Source organism: Rhinoraja longicauda, chromosome 1 (genome assembly GCF_053455715.1).
Source record: "Rhinoraja longicauda isolate Sanriku21f chromosome 1, sRhiLon1.1, whole genome shotgun sequence".
Lineage (NCBI taxonomy): Eukaryota > Metazoa > Chordata > Chondrichthyes > Rajiformes > Arhynchobatidae > Rhinoraja > Rhinoraja longicauda.
This window is the reverse complement of record NC_135953.1, coordinates 104877921-104898009: the sequence shown is the minus strand read 5'-3', so window position 1 is coordinate 104898009 and position 20089 is coordinate 104877921. Positions and strand designations below refer to the sequence as shown.

At 44.7% G+C, this 20089-nt stretch overlaps 1 protein-coding gene across 2 annotated transcripts in view; it reads left to right on the top strand.

Moving 5' to 3' along the window:
• Positions 1 to 20089, top strand: part of psd3l (pleckstrin and Sec7 domain containing 3, like) — a 296641-nt gene that overhangs the window by 196034 nt on the left and 80518 nt on the right. The window lies entirely within an intron of this gene.

The following is a 20089-nucleotide window of genomic DNA, read 5'->3' as shown; positions in this document are numbered from 1 at the left end:
TAATAGCGGTCGCCGAGTCTGGCTTCCAGTCCGGTGACTTAACCACTAGACTCCCATAACCATAGTGGCTTGGGCATGTGACTCATCAGGTGTCTTCACATTCTTTTTGAGCGTATCTTTACTGCAATAGTTCAATGGCTCCTTTAATATCACATGTACCAAGGTACAGTGAAATTGTTTTTTTCACGTACAGGTCAGTAAGATTATTGCTGTATAATAAGTCCATAAGATATAGAAACGGCCCACCGAGTCTTTGCAAGCGTTGCCAGGCTTTGGTGCCATTTCCTTGTCCCAACTGCAACTGGCCATAAAGGCCCACTGGGATCGTGTGCTGTTGCCATGGTGAGCGTGGTCGGCTGCCACATAGGCTTCCAGTCCTGCAATGAGACAACTTCCAGAAATTTTTGAATACCCTTCCACCACCACCTCCAAACCCACCAATGACCTTACCCTTCTCTCTTTCTGTAATCTCTCTGTAACTGTGCACACATCTGAGATCTCAGCACCTCCTGGCCCTTGTCTACATTACATTGTGAGACACCAGGTCTACCAGCTGTGCCACTCTTAATGCTTGGATACAAAAGAATCAACTAAATATAGAGTTTTAAAATATTTTACTGTGGGATAGTCAGCAGAAATAATTTTGAGCTGCTCTGATAAGATGTGGTAAAAGCATTTGCTGTTCAATTCTACACGATCATAGAACAATGAAGCATCATGATTGAAACTGGAGGAATACCTTTGAGAGAATAACTCGGCCATTGAAACCCTCCAGGACACTTGTCTAAAATTGTAACTTGGTTGGCCATGATCAGTACTGCACCATGATCAGAGCTTTTTAATCTAAAACCAGAATTTCAGGATCAAGGCAGAGATCAATGAGTTTCTGGACTTTAACCTCTTGATTGACTGTCGCCTTTCCAGAGACTGAGATGAGGAGGTGTGGTTTTGGCAGAAGGGGTCATTAATTTAGGGCTGTGATAAAGAAACATTTATTTGCGTGGGTTTTTCAATCTTTGGAATTAACTATTTCCAAAGGGGATATAGATGCTCAGTCATCTCGGCATTCTCATTGGAGAATGAGATTTGGTACATGGGAGATTGGGCAAGAATATTACCCAGCTTTAGACGAAAAATAACCTTTCCCTCAATGTCAGCAAGACAAAAAAGATTGTGATCAACTTCAGGTAGCAAAGCAGTACACATATCACAGTATACATTGACAGTGCTGAAGTAAAGATGGTTGAAAGCTTCAAGCTCCCAGGAGTAAATATCACCTGCAACTTGTCCTGTGCCAGCCAGCCACATTCTTCCCTCTCCCATCAGGCAAGAGGTATAGAAGTGTGGAAACGCACGCCTCCAGATTCAGGGGCAGTTTCAGAGAAGTGTGAACAATCCTATCACCAACTACAGACCTGACCTGCCATCAACTCTTGGAGACTCTTGGACTATCATTTATTGGAATTTATATTACATTATATTATATTAAGTGCAATATAAATTCCATTAAAGTCCAATAGATGATTGGACTCTCTATCTTATATCTGTACACTGGACGGCTTGATCGTAATTGTGTATAGTCTTTCTGCTGACTGGATAGCATGCAACAAAAATGCTTTTCACTGTACCTCGGTACACGTGACGATAATGAATAGGAGATGTGCAGGGCATCTTTTTTGCAGAGGGTGCTGAGTGCCTGGAAGACGCTGCCAGGGCTGGTGATTGAGGCATATGGTGGTATTTAAGAAGCCTTTGGATAGACAAATGGATATGCGGGGAATGGAAGGATATGGATTGTGCAATGGTCAATAAGAGATGGTCTTGGCATCATGTTCAGCACAGACATTGTGGGCCGAAGGGGCTGTTCTTATGCTGTGCTGATCTATGTTCTAAAAGTAGGTCAGTTCTAATGGAACTTGGTCAAGAAGTAGAATATGCAGGTTGTATGAAGTTGTTTGTTCCTCTTTATATTAGGGGTCATCAAATTAATTCTATAACCTGGACCAAATCCTCATAAAACTTTCAATCTATCTTTACTGAGAATGATATACTATTTTTATGATATCCTTACTGCTAAAGATGTGGATTTCATCACCGTCTTCCCCAACTCCTGAATGGATAAATTTTATATTTAAGGAGAAAGCCAATGAACAATGATTTAAATGCATGGTGCGGCATTAAAGTAAAAGTTGCAGACCAGTAAGAATAGAGTGGCTTGTAAATCTTCAATGAACGGCATTAAGTTGGCTGTCGGATAGACTGTGCTAGTGGGGGAAGAGGTTTTTTTAGATTAAAAGCTTAAAAAGTCAAAACAAACTCCGATGTTGCTGGCATACTTTTTTTTCTGTGTTAATTTGATGTCAACTTGCTGCCATGATTAAAGGTTTACGTTGCTGCAATCGAACATCACCCCCTGAGCATGTTGTAATTAAAGTGCTATTTGAGCTACCTACAATTTAATAAAATTATTTTAAATGTCATAGGGGTGGGGGAGGTAAGGCTAGATTTAATCATCACTCTCTATGTTCCCTATAGGTGTATTGAAATAAAACTTGCAAATGTGTGCCTCTTGTCTGCATTCAGCTGCGCATGATGTCTGCAAGGCTTCTGGGACCTTTGGGATGCCCGTTAGAGCTGGTAGCTTAATCTTTGCTGTCAGATACAGGACCAGGCCTGCTTGATGAAATTCCCAATGGGAATTCCAACTTGAAAGAGCTAAGTGTGCTCGGAAGATCCACTGATGCGGTGGAATGCAATCGGTCTTCGTCCGAAATGTTGCCGCTGTCCAAACCTTCACTTGCAGCTTTCAGCTCAATTGCAGGAGACAGTTCATGCTACCTGACTCGCTGAGTTAATCCTGCACTTTGTGTTTTGCTCAAGGAAATGTTACTGTAGTGTTTAGTTTAGAGATACAGTGCAGATATAGGCCCTTCGTCCTACCAAGTCAGCGCTGACCAGCGACCACCCCGTGCACTAGCCTACACACTAGGGTCAAATACCATTGTCGTAGATATTGTGAAATAATGATATTTGCAGTCTTTATCATAGCCAATTAACCTATAAACCTGTACATTTTTGGAATATGGGAGGAAACCGGAGCACCCAAGGAAAACCCACGCGGTCATGGGGAGAATGTACAAACTCGCCCATAGTCAGGATCGTACCCAGGTCTCTGGCGCTGGTAAGGCAGCAACTCTACCGCTGCGCCACCTTGTTATCTTGAAGTGAAATTTCTGTTGACACAGCAGATTATTCAAAATGGTTAGTGGCTGAACCAGAGTTTGGTCACTGGGCACGCTGAGGTTCTTTTGACATTTAGTCCAGTTGTCATTTCAATCCACATGGATTGAAGGGCTTTTTTGATGGCAGCATGGAGTATGGATGGGAACACCTGTCGTTGTTCCTGCCTTATGGCAGTCTGTTTCCAAGTCACTAATGCAAGTACCCAGAGCTTGTTAATTCTGTGGGATGTCATCAGGCAGATGAGAACAGAGAGTTGAGAGCCTGCCAAGCTAAAGGAAATAGAGAGGGCAATTGAAATTCAGGGGCTGGTGCCAGCAGAGCATGCTAAAATCTCACTTCATTCTATTAAATCTGGTCGAGGTTGAAGTAGGTTGTAATGTCATGCAGTGTGGAAGCAGGCCCTTCGGCTTTAACTTGCTTATATTGACCAACATGCCCCACCCCTCTTGTTCCTATTAAAACTCTTCCCCCCCCCTCAAAAAAAAAAGCTATGTCCTCTGGTTCTTGATTCCTCTATTCTGGGAAAAGACTGTGCATTTGCCCAATCTGTTCCTCTCACGATCTTGTATACAAGGTTAACTTGAACTGTATGATTAATATTGACTCCATTACAGGATGATTTGAAACTGTTTGCAAGGACCTCCTAGTTGGACCAGATCTGAATCCGATTTGGTTCTTGACTTGGTGGTCCTGAAATGTAAATGTATTATTGAATTATCTACCTTTTTCAAATTAAAATTTACATTAGGATGCCCCTATTGCCTAAAAAACACTCGTGACCTGTTTTCACTCTTGGTATACTTGTATCATTGTGCAATCCCTGATACAATTCATCAATTTTACTGGCATGATGTGATAGCAGACCAAGACAAATCCCGTGTATGAAATTCTAACGTGCATCATATTCCTCTGGGTTTCTGCTAAGATTTAAAACTTTACACGTGTGAAATACTTACGGAATTTGCAATCCTTTTCAAAATTTGCCGTCTGACCTTCGAGTGATCCAGGCAGTGTGCTAGTCTACAATCTACAAAGAGGAGAGCACATTTGTGCCCTCTGCTTAAATTCATTCATTTTTTTTTTTAAAGCTTTGCGTCTTGAGATTTTTGATGCAATCTTTCTTAAATTTGTTTTCCAAATTAAAGGATTGCATGACATTGAAATATTACTTTTTTTCTCATTGTCTTGTATATCTTTGCATAGTGTCATTAAAGTTTTAAAATTATATGACCATTGATGGTTCAATGGTTTCATTATCACGCGTACCAAGGTGCAGTGAAATACTTTTTTTGCACGCAGATCAACAATACTATCACCATACATAAGCACAATCTCCCATTTGGTACAGAATGTACAGAACTGCCCAATGAGTCTATATGCTTGAGTCACTATTTTGGCACCATTTTACAGTTCCAGGTGAAGCTGGCCACAAAGGCTTGTTGCAGCTGTGCCTCCATTCCAGTCGTCCCGCGAACCGTTGTCCCTCTTCTTGCACGGCCCTCTTCAGCCCTTGGTCCCCGGGGGCACCTCCCCCAGCCGACCTCAAGGGCGCGGAAGGTCAAACACCCAAAGCTTTGGCTGGAGAAACTCAGAAGGTCAAGCAGCATCTGTGGAAGGAATGAACTGATGATATTTAGGGTGGGGATCATTCATCAGACTGATTGGACTGGGGGCAAGAAAAGAGAGATGGGGTGGGACAAAGCCTGCCAGGTGATGGGTGGATTATAGGTGCAGTGGGGAAGGGGAGGGGGGTTAATTGGCAGATGGATGGAATAAGTGACTGAGGCTGGAGGTGAAAAGGAGACAAGAGGATGAGAGACGAGGAGAGAAATATAAAGCCGGTGAAAGAGAAGGGGGAAATAAAAGGGAAATGTGGAACTTGGGGAGGAGCAGTGTGATTGGAGTAGTGGAGATGGTGGAAAAACATGCGTGCAATGTGATGTGGCTGGAGTGGGGAAGGAGAAGGTGGGTAGGGGTTCCAGCTTCTGCAGTTCCTTGTGTCTCTGCTTTGACAGGAGAATCTTGTCCATATTCTGTACACCTATCTTGATTGCATCGGTACTCTTAGGAATCAAAGAGTAGGGATTAACGGGTCCTTTTCAGAATGGCAGGCAGTGACTAGTGGGGTACCGCAAGGCTCGGTGCTGGGACCGCAGCTATTTACAATATACATTAATGACTTAGATGAAGGGATTAAAAGTAACATTAGCAAATTTGCAGATGACACGAAGCTGGGTGGCAGTGTGAACTGTGAGGAGGATGCTATGAGGATGCAGGGTGACTTGGACAGGTTGAGTGAGTGGGCAGATGCCTGGCAGATGCAGTTTAATGTGGATAAATGTGAGGTTATCTACTTTGGTGGCTGGAACAGGAAGGCAGATTATTATCTGAATGGTGTCGTTAGGAAAAGGGTGTCCTTGTTCATCAGTCACTGAAAGTAAGCATGCAGGTACAGCAGGCAGTGAGGAAAGCTAATGGCATGTTGGCCTTCATAACAAGAGGAGTTGAGTATAGGAGCAAAGAGGTCCTTCTGCAGTTGTACTGGCCCCTAGTGAGACCACACCTGGAGTATTTTGTGCAGTTGTGGTCTCCATATTTGAGGAAGGACATTCTTGCTATTGAGGGAATGCAGCATAGGTTCACGAGGTTAATACCCTGGGATGGCGGGACTGTCATATATTGAAAGAATGGAGCGACTGGGCTTGTATACACTGGAATTTAGAAGGATGAGAGGGGATCTTATTGAAACATATAAGATTATTAAGGGATTGGACACAATAGAGGCAGGAAACATGTTCCCGATGTTGGGGGAGTCCAGAACCAGGGGCCACAGTTTAAGAATAAGGGGTAGGCCAATTAGAACGGAGATGAGGAAAAACTTTTTCACCCAGAGAGTTGTGAATCTGTGGAATTCTCTGCCTTAACTCTCTCATTCTGATTCTGGTGTGCATCAAAGTACCTCTGTTAGTCATAAAAACTGGAGTAACTCAGTGGGTCGGGCAGCCTCTCTGGCAAAAAAAGCTTTTTGTGTCCAACTTCGGTGTAAACCAGCATCTGCAGCTCCTCCCTACGCACTATCTCTCCGCCAGGTTGTGTGTGAGCGAGCGAGCATGGGTGTTTGTATGTGTGCATGTAAATGCGTGTTAATTTGTTTGTAAACCTGTTTTCTCAACTGTTCTGCTGCAAGGAGAAGGGGCGAGGCGGCCAGACTTCATCTTTCCAGAGAACAACATCACGTCACTGCTGAATTTGAACTTAAGGCTAAATTGTGCATGTTTTCTGAGAAACCGAGAGCTGCAATTAAAAGGGTGTTAGAAATACTGATTATTAAAAGTTAGCTTTTGTCAGATTTTGGGCTTGTTAATAAGGGAATTAGCCTGTGAGATCAAAATCGTCAAATGGAGATGAGGAATATTTAGACTTCAGAGATACAGTGGAAATAGGCACTTTGGCCCTCCCAGGTCCGTGCAGACCAGTGATCACCCTGTACACTAGCACTATCCTACGCTCTAGGGACAATTTATATTTTTACCAAAGCCAATTAACCTACAAACCTATACGTCTTTGGAGTGAGGGAGAAAACCCATGCGGGAGAACGTACAAACTCCGTACAGAAAGCACTTGCAGTCAGGATTGAGCATGGGGCTCTGGCATTGTAAGTAAGCAACTCGACCGCTGTGCCACTTTCTATACCCAGAGGGTGGTGAATCTGCGGAATTCATTGCCACAGACAGCGGTGGAGGCCAAGTTATTGGGTATTTTTAAAGCGGAGATTGATAGGTTCCTCATTTATAAAGGTTTCGAGGATTGCGGGGAGAAGGCAGGAGAAAGGGGTTGACAGGTGAAAAAAATCGGCCATGATCAAATGACGGAGCAGACTCGATGGGTCGAATGGCCTAATTCTGCTCCTATGTCATGGTCTAAATAGAGGATGAGCAGCCGGGCTGATATAACTTCAAACACCAGGTGGCAACATTAGTCCCAAAGCAAGCTTGCATGTTGTATGCCACAGCAACGGTAACAATGATAAAGAGTATGCTGCAATGTTCATCAGCTTTGCTTATTTTGTGTAAGTATGTAACCTTTCCCTCTATCTCCTGGCAGGTTAGTGCAGGCAAAAATAGAGCTGTTTACGCAGTGTACTGCACCTACTGCCTTCAGTTCCACCCAAAGCCTGCGGTATGTGCACTTTCAATGCCTGGATTATCAGTGCTTTTGGCTTTGAGGCAGCTGATGCCCGGAACAAAGCTAAAGAGCTATTTGTAGAGGTTATGTTTATGTCCCTAATTACTCCTGATCTTCTATTGCATAAAAGCATGGAAAGAGTGGTAGTGGGGTGATGGCTAGAAACTTGCCGTTGTACACTTATTAAAGAACCGGTCATTTGCCTTTCCTGCTCATTTGAAGAAGGGCATGAATTGGTTCAAATCTGATTTTTAGCTTGGGATTATTTAACAAAATACTCTGTGCGACTGCAAAACTGGTATCCAGCAGAGGCAGCAATTGGAAACCAGCTCTGCAATTTTGGCAACGAAGTTGGAAAATAAGATGTTCTCCTGCCGTAAAGTGACATGTTCTCACATATGCCAGTTCTGGCTAACCCAGCCTGTAGATATGACCAACTCCCCACCCCTTATGGATGGGTGAGTATCCTCTGTCTGAAACTGTGATATCTGAGCTAGAAGTAGCCACTGAGGCATACAGCACGGAAGCAGGCCCTTCGGTGCAACTTGTTCATGCCAACCTAGATGCCCCATCTAAGCTTGTCCCATTTGTCCGCGTTTGTCCCTCTAAACCTTTCCTATCCATGTTTGTAATTTCAACAACACCGTACGATCACAAGTTCACATCGGAGGCCGGGAGCAGAAGGCTGCACACCTCCGAAAGTGCCCCGGATACAGCCGGCTGCCACTGAGACAGTTAATACTCTAGGGGAGGGACTCAAAGTTCTGGAGTAACTCAGCGGGCCAGGCAGCATCTCCGGAGAACCTGGATAGGTGACATTTTGGGTCGAGCCCCTTCTTCAGACTCATGATTTATTTTGTGCAGGGGATGGAGATGGCGATTCCGACGTACACAAAACCACATTTACGGAAGGGTCCACAGAACGTAACCCTTACATATGTAGGGGGGTGCCTGTAATGGCTCCTATACTTGCTCTACATCATCTATGAAGGCAAGCTATTTGGCAGCCTCTAATAAGGAAGTAGTCTAGATTGTTGACTCGGGTTGAATTGGAGTTACAGAGCAAGTGCTATATAGGTTAGGCAACGCAGATGTAGTTATTCCTCGTGTAAAATTGTATGTGTTGCCTTAAGCGTTACGATTTTAACATGAATTGCTGCATCTAAATGTATAATAAAGCTTTCTGCATTGTAGTTTAGTCAGCAGTGTTATGGCTGCCCCTCCAAATGTTTGAAGTTTAAACCTGAGGTGAGATGTTTAAAACTGAGGTGAGAAGGAACGTTTTCACCCAGAGAGTTGTGAATTTGTGGAATTCTCTGCCACAGAGGGCAGTGGAGGCCAAATCACTGGATGGATTTAAGAGAGAGTTAGATAGAGCTCTAGGGGCTAGTGGAATCAAGGGATATGGGGAGAAGGCAGGCACGGGTTATTGACTGTGGACGATCAGCCATGATCACAATGAATGGCTGTGCTGGCTCGAAGGGCTGAATGACCTCCTCCTGCACCTATTTTCTATGTCTCGAAGTTTGCGTACCAAGAAAGGGTCTCAACAACCTGATGATGTTCATGTGAAAGTCACTTGGGCTCCTGTTTGATGACCTCGCATTCTGGATGTAGTCATAAAATGCTGAAGTAACTCAACCAGTCAGGCAGTAATCGGCCTATCGGGGAACCTCCTTGCCTGAGGTCATCTGTTGCCAGCCCCGATTTGTCTTGGGTTTTTTTTTCACTTTCATTTTCAACCCCCACCCACTACCTCAATCAGTCTGAAGAACGGTCCAGATCCGAAACGTCTCCTATCCATGTTCCCCAGAGATCCTGGGTTACTCCAGTATTTTGTGTATCTTTGGTATAAACCAGCATCTACAGTTCCATTTTATCACAATTTTGGGTGTTGGTTTACATTTGAACCATTGAAGTGATATAGTGTGAATTATGTGTTCATGTTGTCGTGACAACTCTTTATCCATCCACAGGGAATATAATCAGGTAACTCCCCTGTTTCTCAAGTCTGGTCACTGCTAAAAAATTTAATGCTTGTGATTTAGTCCTAGCTTTTCAGAGTGAGGTCTAACACACATTGGAGGAACAGCAGCTCATATTTCGCTTGGGCAGCTCACAACCCTCTAGTATGAATATGATTTATCTAACTTCAAGTAACCCTGGCTTTCCCTCTCTCTCCATCCCTCCCCCACCCTAGTTCTCTGGCAGCTGTTTCACTGTCCTTCTGATTAATTTTACTGGCTGTGTGCCTCCTTGTTCACCTTCCCCATCGCTAACAACGAACCATTCTGCATTTATTTTACATCGTCTGCTTTGATCTGTTGTATTCACACCTTACCCCTCCACATCTCTAGACTCCCTCACCCCTGACTCTCAGTCTGAAGAAGGGTCTCGACCCGAAACGTCACCCATTCCTTCTCTCCAGAGATGCTGCCTGTCCCGCTCAGTTACTCCAGCATTGTGTGCCTAGCTTTTCTTCACCTTTGTATTTGTGTGGAAAATGTTCCTGCTTTTCTTGAGAGAAGTTGGCCAAGTTTGGGTATAAATTGTTTAATGAGCAAACCTAATTACATCCCCTGTAGATGGATAAAGAGCTTCACTACAACATGAACTACCCATGAAGTCCTGTCCCTTGCCGTTCCCCACTGCCTTTCATCTGCACACACTCAGCTGCCCACTGTTTTCTTCTCCCTTACCTCGTACCTTGCATTCCCTTCCCCCTTACCTGGTTCCATCTATCCACTATCCCCTCCCCTTCTGGTTCCATCTATCATCTACCAGTTTATCCTTATGTCGCACTTCTTGTCTCTTCATCTCAGGCCTTTGTCCAACCATCTGCCAATCACCCTTGTCTGTATCTACCTATCACTTACCATGCTTGATCCTGCATCCACCTCCATCCCATTTTTCTCCCCGTCCCCCACAATCAGTCCGAAGATTACCAACCCGAAACGTCACCTAATCACGTTCTCCAGAGACATTGCCTGACCCGCTGAGTTACTCCAGCACAGTCTCTTTTTTTGTGGTAAACTAGCATTTGCAGTTCTTTGTGTCTCCACCTTCCAGCTCCTGTTTAATCCCCCCCCCCCCCACATCCCCATTTTGAACTGCAATATACTGGTAATATTTCCTCTTCCTTCTCATACTTAATGCAATGTCTTATCCCGCTTCTTCAACTCACACATTCTGCCTGACCCGCTGAGTTCTTTCAGTGTTCTAGGTTCCAGCATCTGCAGTCTCTCTTGCCTTCCAGTTCACTTTGTTTGCTGTACTGTATACTCTTGGCTGTGGGCACAGCTCTGACCTGACCTGACCTTCCTCCAACTCTGCAAATGCATGATTGTTAATAGTGATTTAGAAACTAGCGCTAAGTAGTTATAATGGACAGAATAATGAATCCATAAAATGATTTTTTTTAATTTCCCGAAGGAGGAAGATATTCTGTTGAATTTGTAAAGTGCTTAGTATTACAAAACGACTTTGTGTTATCTCCAAGTGATTTCAAATTCCCCCAGAGCAGTTTGAGAATTTGAATCGCATTTGGCTTAGTTTAGTTTATTGTCACATGCATCGAGGTACATAAAGCTTTTTTGTTGCCTGCAACCAGTCAGCGGAAAGACTATGAATGATTACAATCGAGCCGTCCACAGTGTAGATACATGATGAAGGGAATAACGTTTAGTGCAAGATAAAGTCTGATTAAAGATAGTCCAAGGGTCAACAATGAGGTAGATGGCAGCTCGGGCCCACTCTCTAGTTGTTGGTAGGATGGTTCAGTTGCCTGATGATACCTGGGAAGAAACTGTCCCTGAATCTGGAGGTGTGCGTTTTCACACTTCTGTACCTTTTGCCTGATGGGAGAGGGGAGAAGAGGGAGTGACCGGGGGATGTACAGTCATCCTGGATTATGCTGGTGGTCTTGCCAAGAGAAAGAAAAGTCATTGGTATCACTAAACCTTTGACACTGAGTCCTAATGCAGGGCCTTGCATCCTGAACCTGCACTATCTATAGATTCGTTTATTGTCATGTGTACCGTGAAAAGCTTTTGTTACTTGCTAACCAGTCAGTGGAAAGACAATACATGATTACAATCGAGCCATTCACAATGTACGGAAAGATGATAAGGGAATAACGTTTAGTAGAAGATAAAGCCAGTGACGTCCAATCAAACATTGTCTGAGAGTCTCCAATGATCTAGTTCAGGACTGCTCTGTAGATGTGGTCGGTTGGGGCTTTTTATTACTGCCACAGACATAGATTTAAGGTGAAACAGGAAAAGATTTAATAGGAACCTGAGGGGCAACATTTTTACACAAAGGGTGGTGGGTGGGTGTATGAAACGTGCTGCTGGAGGTATTTGCGGCAGAGGTACTATCACAATGTTTAAAAATACATTTGGACAAGTACATGGATGGGATAGGTTGAGAGAGATACGGGACAAATGCAGGCAGGTGGGACTAGTGTAGATGAGACATGTTAGTTTAGTTTAGAGATACAGAGCGGAAACAGGCCCTTCGGCCCACCGGGTTCGCACCGACCGGCAATCGCCGGCCACTAGCTCTGTCCTACACACTAGGGAAAATTTAGTATTTTTACCGAAGCCAATTTGCCTACAAACCTGTACGTCTTTGAAGTGTGGGAGAAAACCGGAGCAGGGCGTGAGGAAAACGCAGAGGCAGCACCCATAGTCAGAATCTAACCCGGGTCTCTGACGCTGTAAGGCAGCAAGTCTACTACTGCCGCCACGATGCCGACCTGGGTTGGCATGGGCAAGTTGGGCTGAAGAGCCTGTTTTCACCCAAAATGACTATGTAAGCAAGCAGGTACAGCAGCAGTGAAGAAAGCTAATGGCATGTTGGCCTTCATAACGAGAGGATTTGAGTATAGGAGCAAAGAGGTCCTTCTGCAGTTGCACAGGGCCCTGGTGAGACCAAACCTGGAATATTGTGTGCAGTTTTGGTGTCCTAATTTGAGGAAGGACATTCTTGGTATTGAGGGAGTGCAGCGTAGGTTCACAAGGTTAATGCCCGGGAAGGTGGGACTGTCATATGTTGAAAGGTGGGACTGTCATATGTTGAAAGAATGGAACGACTAGGCTTGTATTCACTGGGATTTAGAAGGATGAGAGAGGATCTTATAGAAACATATAAAATTATTAAGCGATTGGACATGCTAGATGTTCCTGATGTTGGGGGAAACATGTTCCTGATGTTGGGGGAGTCCAGAACTGAGATGAGGAAAAACATTTTCACCCAGAGAGTTGTGAATTTGTGGAATTCTCTGTCTCAGAAGGCAGTGGAGGCCGATTCACTGGATGCATTCAAAAGAGAGTTAGATAGAGCTCTTAGGGCTAGCGGAATAAAAGGATATGGGGAGAAGGCTGGAACGAGGTATTGATTGTGGATGATCAGCCATGATCACATTGAATGGGGGTGCTGGCTCGAAGGGCCGAATGGCCTCCTCCTGCTCCTATTTTCTATGTTTCTATGTAATTGATGCTGCCTGGATCACTGTGTTTTCTAGCAGTTAATTTTTTGCTGCAGATTCGAGCATCTGGAGCCTCTTATTATGTAGAATCTCTTGTTACAAGGGAGAAGAGTATAGCTTTCTCCTTAAATTCAAGTCATGTACCTATACAGTGTGGTTGAAAGGCAGTGCAGTGATTCTTACAATGGAAAGCCTACAGCAAGTCATATAACTTGAGATTGCAAGAGTTAACACAGATAATGAACGCCTCCCCTGCAGCAGTCTTCCAAGATCGAAACTCCTCGGGCAGATAGCGTTGAAGAGAACTATCGCTGAACACATCCCACATTCGATTAGTGATATGTCCTTAATGGCCATGCTTTATAATCAAAAGATTTGAAGACAATCAGAACTATGAACTGTGTGCATAGAAAACTTAATGGAAACCATATTGAATTAGCAGATGTACAATGCCTCGGGCTGGTGACAGGAAAGTGTTTTGGTCATTTATGAAGAATAGACACTTAATACTGAGCACTGCACCAACTGTCAGTATAGGCTCACCATGTGTTTGAGTGAAGTAGTATTACAGTCTGTGGAGCTAAACAGCCAAATTATGAAACATGAACTGCAATGAAAGTTTTACTTTTAGGTTTATGTACCAAGGTACAGTGCGAAGCTTTAGTTTGTGTGCATCAGGTCAAGTAATACTGTACATAAAAACGATCAAGTCAAACGCAAGTAACAGAGGGAGAGCAAAGATGAAGATATAGTGTGCAGAATATAGTCCTTGGCATTGGAGTGCGTCAGTTCCATAGACTAAGTCCAATATCTGCAAATGGGGTAGAGGTAAATCAGAGAGTACCCCAGCTTAAGGGGAAGAAGCTGTTCCTGAATCTGGTGGTGCGTACATTCAAGCTTCTGTACATTTTGCTTGATGGGAGCAGGGAGAAGGAGGGTGGAACAAGTCTTTGATGATGTTAGCTGAAATCAGGAAATTCTATCGATGCTGAGCAGGCCAGGTAGCATCTGTGCAAAGAAAAATATGGAACTCATCCCAATGATGGGTTGGAATCCTTCTTCAGATTGAAAGATAGAGGTTGAGGGGTTCACCTGATCGACCCGAAACGTCACCCATTCCTTCTCTCCAGAGATGCTGCCTGACCTGCTGAGTTACTCCAGCTTTTTGTGTCTATCTGCAGTTTAAGCCAGCATCTGCAGTTTCTTCCTACACACGTACTTTCCGAGCACTTGTGTCACTAGGTGCACATAAATATCGTGCGACACAATATAATTTCCAGGCCCATATGTTCTGCTTTTTATAAAAAAAGAAATATTTTCCAGTTGGGTGCCATTTCTCCTGAGAGCTGACAGATTGCCTCCCCGTTATGAAATCTGTCCAAGTGCGTAAAATATCGATCACTGTGCTTGCGTGACACTTTTTTTTTCCGTTTAACAGCACGGAAGGTGTCAGCCAACTGCTTTCTGCCCCATACAGATCGGGCAGTTTACCCAAGTCTTGTTGCTCTACATTCACCTTGAATAGCCACAGTCTTTTTCCCAGGGTGTAGTTCAGAACTAGAGACATAGGTTTAAGACAAAAAGGGAAACGTTTAAGAGAGAACTTATGGACATTTCTACATGCAAAGGGCATCGACACCGGCGACTGTGCAATCCTGCTCCTTCTCGACAGCGCAGCGTTCGATACAGTGGACCACACCATCCTTATTGACCGTCTCTGGTACGCGGTTGGCATTGATGGCACTGCCCTGAGCTGGTTCGCTTCGTACCTCAAAGATAGGACTTTCGCCATCAACATAGGCAGTTATTCCTCTGCTCCAGCTAGCCTCTCCTGCGGAGTTCCACAAGGCTCCATCCTAGGCCCCATTCTCTTCTCTCTATACATGCTCCCCCTTGGCCAAATCATTCAAAGGCACGGCATTTCTTTCCACTGCTATGCCGATGACACTCAGCTTTACCTCCCCCTGAAACCCAACAACCAGTCAAATTTAAACAGCCTCTTACACTGCCTTGAGGACATACAATGTTGGATGGCACAGAACTTCCTCCAATTAAATGAGAGCAAGTCTGAGGTCATCCTATTCGCCCCCCCCCCGACTCCATCAAATCGATAACAGGCAGTCTTGGAAGCCTATCCTGCCTAGTCAAACCGCATGTCAAAAACCTCGGCATGATATTTGACTCTGCATTAAAATTTGATAAGCAAGTCAACGCTGTGGTAAAAGCCAGCTTCTTCCAACTTCGAACCATAGCTAAAATCAAACCTTTCCTCCAATTCGACAACACAGAAAAAATCATTCACGCTTTCATTTCCTCCCGCCTAGACTACTGCAACTCCCTATACACTGGGATCAGCCAATCTTCCCTGTCCCGCCGCAACTGGTCCAAAACGCCGCAGCGAGACTCCTGACGGGTACCCGTAAAAGGGACCACATCACCCCGATTCTGGCCTCTCTCCACTGGCTGCCTGTACGGTACAGAATCAACTTCAAGCTCCTCCTATTCACGTATAAAGCCCTAAATGGACATTCCCCCCCTACATCAAAAATCTTCTAACCCACCTCTCTAACTCCAGGTCCCTCAGGTCGGCGGACTTGGGGCTACTCACTATCCCGCGGTCTAGGCTTAAGCTCAGGGGTGACCGTGCTTTTGCGGTTGCAGCTCCTAGACTGTGGAACAGCATCTCTCTCCCCATCAGAACTGCCCCCTCCATCGACTCCTTTAAGTCCAGGCTCAAAACCTATTTCTACTCCCTAGCGTTTGAGGCTCATTGAGGAGGCGCTGTGAACTGTTTGCGTGCTACTGTATGTTTCATTTTTTTCTTAGTACCTAATCAGATGTACAGCACTTTGGTCAACGTGGGTTGTTTTTAAATGTGCTATACAAATAAAATTGACTTGACTTGATGTATGGAACGAGTTGCCAGAGGAAGCTGTAGTAGCGTGTACAATGGCGACATTAAAAAGGACAGTGCTGGATAACTCAGCGGGTCAGGCAGCATCTCGGGTGAAGTTTCGAATTGGGTCTCTTCTTCAGTCTGGGGTCAGGACCTGAAATGCCACCTATCCATGTTCTCTAGAAATATTGTCTGACCTGCTGAGTTACTCCAGAACTTTGTGTCTTTCTCGTGGTTATTTACTAACTTTGCCTCTTCCTTCAGGCTACCAACATGTTTAGTGCACCCATCCACCATTAGGTAACAACCACTGGATCAATGCATTCTCAATAACTCCAGCCCATGAAACTCCAGCCACGGAGTTGAGAGGCAGGGATCATCCATCCTGTCAGTAAGTTGCATTTGTCATCTTTGTTCCTGCTCTATTAAATGCTACTGCTGGACTTAAAGGAGGTGGGCTTTCTCCATGTAGCACCAGATGCAGGACGATTGATGCTTCTGCAGCGCCAGCAATTTATTGCTCATTTTGCCATTCCTTAGAGACATGTGAAGAAGACCAGCAGTTAAACTGGTAGCCTGTTCCAGTTAAACTGGAAGCCTGGGCAGCATAGTGGCATAGCGGTAGATTTGCTGCCTCTCAGAGCCTGAGACCCGGGTTTGATCCTGACTACGGATCCTGTCTGTACGGTGTTTGTACGTTCTCCCTGCATGGGTTTTCTCCGGGAGCTCTGGTTTCCTCCCACATTCCAAAGTTGTAAAGGTTGTAGGCTAATTTTCTATGGAGTGGTCTGCTGGAGCAGCAGCATCTCAGCAGCGGAGGGGAAGAGACTTGACAAGCTGGTCAGGAAGACCAGCTCTGTCCTGGGTTGCCCCCTCGACTCAGTGCAGGAGGTGGGAGAGAGGAGGATGATGGCAAAGTTAACATCGCTGCTGGACAACGACTCCCACCCCATGCAGGACACTGTCACTGCACTGAGTAGCTCCAGTGACAGACTCCTTCACCCCAAGTGTGTGAAGGAGAGATATAGGAGGTCCTTCCTTCCCGCTGCTGTGAGACTGCACAACCAGCACTGCTCCCAGCAGAGGAGTCAACAGTAACAGTTAAGGAATACACAGTAAATTGATGACAATTTATCCTTGTCATTACTTTTATTTATAATGAATGATCTCTTGCTATCCATTTTGCTGCTGTAACACTGTAAATTTCCCCGGTGTGGGACAAATAAAGGAATATATTATTAATTGGCTTGGTAAAAATTGTAAATTGTCCCTAGTGAGTGCAGGATAGTGTTAGTGTGCGAGGATCGCTGGTCGACGCAGACCAGGTGGCCGGAGGACCTGTTTCCGTGCTGTGTCTCTAAACTAAACTAAGCTGTGAATGACAATGGCCACAAACCCATCACTAAAGTAGTTTGAGAACGAGGAGATCCCTCCCTTTGTCAATCATTTGTCTTGTTCAAAAACAACCCCTCAAATGACACTGGGCTATGCATTAGTTAAAGGCTACTAAGGTAAAAGGCCATCATGTCTCTGACTCCAGTAAACCATTTGTACTGCATCTTCCTCCTATTTACGACTTCAAGGTTTGGGCCCAACGGGTCCACTTGGTCTTGTATCTCTCTAAACCTTTCCTATACATGTATCTGTCCAAGTGTCTTTTAAATGTTTTTGTACCTGCCTCAACCACTTCTGGAAGCTTGTTCCATATACCCACCACCCTCTGGGTGAAAAAGCTGCCCCTCGTGTTCCTAATAATTTTTTGCCGCTCACGCTTTCCGAATAAAAGGACGGACTTTTGAAACGGAGATGAGGGGGAACTATTTTACCCAGAGGGTGGTTGATCTGTAGGATCCATTGTCACAGACGGTTGTAAAGGCCAATCATTGCATATTTTTAAGGCATAGATTTGATAGTATCTTGAATAGGAAGGGCGTCAAAGGTTACAGGGAGAAGGGCACTGTGAAATAAACAATCTTTTTTGCTCCTTTTCCCATGCATATTTATTTGTGTGACTGTCATTGATGGCCATCATTCAACAAGTGATGATGGGCCAAGCGATATAGGCCAAAGTCGGGCAGGTGGGACTAGTGTAGCTGGGGCAAGTTGGGCTGACGGGTCTGTTTCCACACTTGCACTCCATGAGTATGATTGCAAATTGCTAACCTGACTTCCACCATAGTAACAAACTGCATCTCTAGATGAAGCAATGGGGTTGATAGTGGCTGTTTGAATTGCTGAGCAGCACTTTGTGTATGGCAGTGTGGTACCTGGCCATGGTGGAGGTGGAGGGAGGGGTGGGTGTGGAGCTGCAGCAATGGCTGGGAAGAGTATTCATGTCCCTTGGTGAGGGTAGTCCAAGGGAGTTGGTTAAAATGAAAGTCCTCAGCAGGTTCTGCTGTTCACCCACAGCTCTCTCTCCACAACATCATGAAATTCCCTGATGCAGATGCTAGCTGTACAAATTGGGAAGAGGTATTAGCTGACCTCGGGCACCACAGTACCATTGAATGAGCTGTTTCTCGGAAACAGAAAGACAAATACACAACTTTGAAACCTGGGCTAGTTTCCTGATCTGGTCTTGATCTGATACGTCACCTATTCCTCTTCTCCAGAGATACTGCCTGACCCACTGAGTTACTCCTGCTTTTTGTGCCCATCTTCGGTATAAACTAGCATCTGCAGTTCTTACCTGCACTGTTAGTTTCCTGGTAATTACTTTGTGTTTTACTCTGTAACATCGTGCATGTAATGCTTCAGGGACGGCAGTGGTGCAGTGGTAGAGTTGCTGCCTTACAGCAGCAGAGACACGGGTATTCTCTGTACAGAGTTTGTACGTTCTCCATGGTTTATCTCCGGGTGCTCCGGTTTCCTCCCACACTCCAAAGATGTAAAGGTCGGAAGGTTAATTGGCTTCTGTACATTGTCCCCGGTGTGTAGGATTGTGCTAGTGTACGGGGTGATCGTGGTCGGCACTGACTTGGTGGGCCGAAGGACCTCTTTCCATGCTGTATCTCTCTAGAATAGTCTCAGTGCTTCATTATGGATAAACCAGCTGCACCTCATGTAATTTTCATTACCGAGTTGTGGAATAGCCGGTTTCAAAGTGTAATTAATTTCAGCTTGTATTCAGTGTTCATATTCTTTGGACCTACATTTATATTTCACTTCAACATCCAAAAGATTGTCAAATTAATCCTGTCTATAAACAAACATGAAAGCCAGTAATACTATAAATGCCTATTTCTTCATTTAAACACTGGTTTAAGTCAGGATGCTGGGAGAATGTCATGGGAAATGTTCTATTAGTAACGAGGTAGTATGGCTGTGATTTAATAACTTCTTTGGAGGGCACAGGCTCTGACACTAGAGCTTTCAGTACTGCGATGTTTACTGTGCTCCACAGTGGGACTTGAACCCACATCCCTGGATTCTGGTGGAAGTGCCGGAACTAAGACAAGGCTGACACCTTTTGGCAGGCAGAAGACACTTCGAGGCAACAGTATTCCCTGGATGTGCCATAGAAAGCATTTTATCAGGATGCATCACAGGCTGGTTTGGGAACAGCTCCATCCAATAATGCAAGAAATTGTAGAGGGTTGGGAACACAACCCAGACCATCACACAAATCAACCTCTCTATTCATTAATAATAATAATAACACTTCATTCTGCCTCGGCAAGACCACCGGCATAATCAAGGACCAGTCTCACCCTGGTCACTCCTCCTTCTTTCTCTCATCAGGCAGGAGGAACAGAAGTTTGAAAATGCATATCTCCAAATTCAGGGACAGTATCTTCCCAACTGTTATCAGGCAACTAAACAGTCTTTTCATCAGCTAGAGTGCAGTCCTGACCTCCCATGCACCTCAGCGGAGACCTTTGAACTATCTTTAAGCAGACTTTATTTTGCGCTAAATGTTGTACCCTTTATCCTTTATTGGACAGCTTGGTTGTTATCATTTACAGTCGTATCTTTGACTGGATAGCACCCAAACAAAAGCTGTTCACTGTAGCTCAGTATACGAGACAATAATAAACTGAACTAGATCAGTTGGCCCACCATACACAACATTGTTGTCTGTCCTGTCCCTAGCATCTAGGAAGTGCTGGCTCGAAGGGCCGAATGGCCTCCTCCTGCACCTATTTTCTATGTTTCTATGTATGTGCAGGGTGTTGGACACATAAGTCCCTGGAACAGATGCATATTGCGTCCACAATATTGGCTGGAGTAGGTGTAAGTGAGTGAGTGAGAGAGAAAGAAAAGAGTTTCATTAT